Source organism: Watersipora subatra, chromosome 7 (assembly GCF_963576615.1).
Source record: "Watersipora subatra chromosome 7, tzWatSuba1.1, whole genome shotgun sequence".
Classification (NCBI taxonomy): Eukaryota; Metazoa; Bryozoa; class Gymnolaemata; order Cheilostomatida; family Watersiporidae; genus Watersipora; species Watersipora subatra.
Genome location: NC_088714.1, coordinates 55,221,599 through 55,221,983, shown reverse-complemented (window position 1 = coordinate 55,221,983; position 385 = coordinate 55,221,599).

Below are 385 nucleotides of genomic sequence, written 5' to 3'. Positions count from 1 at the left end.
AAAGCTCTTGTGGCAGCTACTTGTTTTGCTATATTTTCGATAGTAGGACAGATCATCTCTTGCCATGCTGGAATTGTTTGCAAACATTTGACCTATTATAACCTGGCCAATAAAGCGATGCTATTCGCCAAGTTTATTGAAACGATTATAAGTTAATTGCTAGATCGGAGTGTGTATTTGATTGTAACATGAATCAAAGCTATTCATAGCGACCCGCACTCGACTTGCATAGTTGCGCTTCATTGGCTCACGCTAAACCCATCCCATGTGAGAGATTGCCTACTCCTCTTGGTTAGTGCTTTCAAAATTGGATTACTAGCTGCTTGATAGGAACTGGCAAAGACTAGAGGGAATCTTCAACAACTCAACTTCTGTAGAGCCTTCT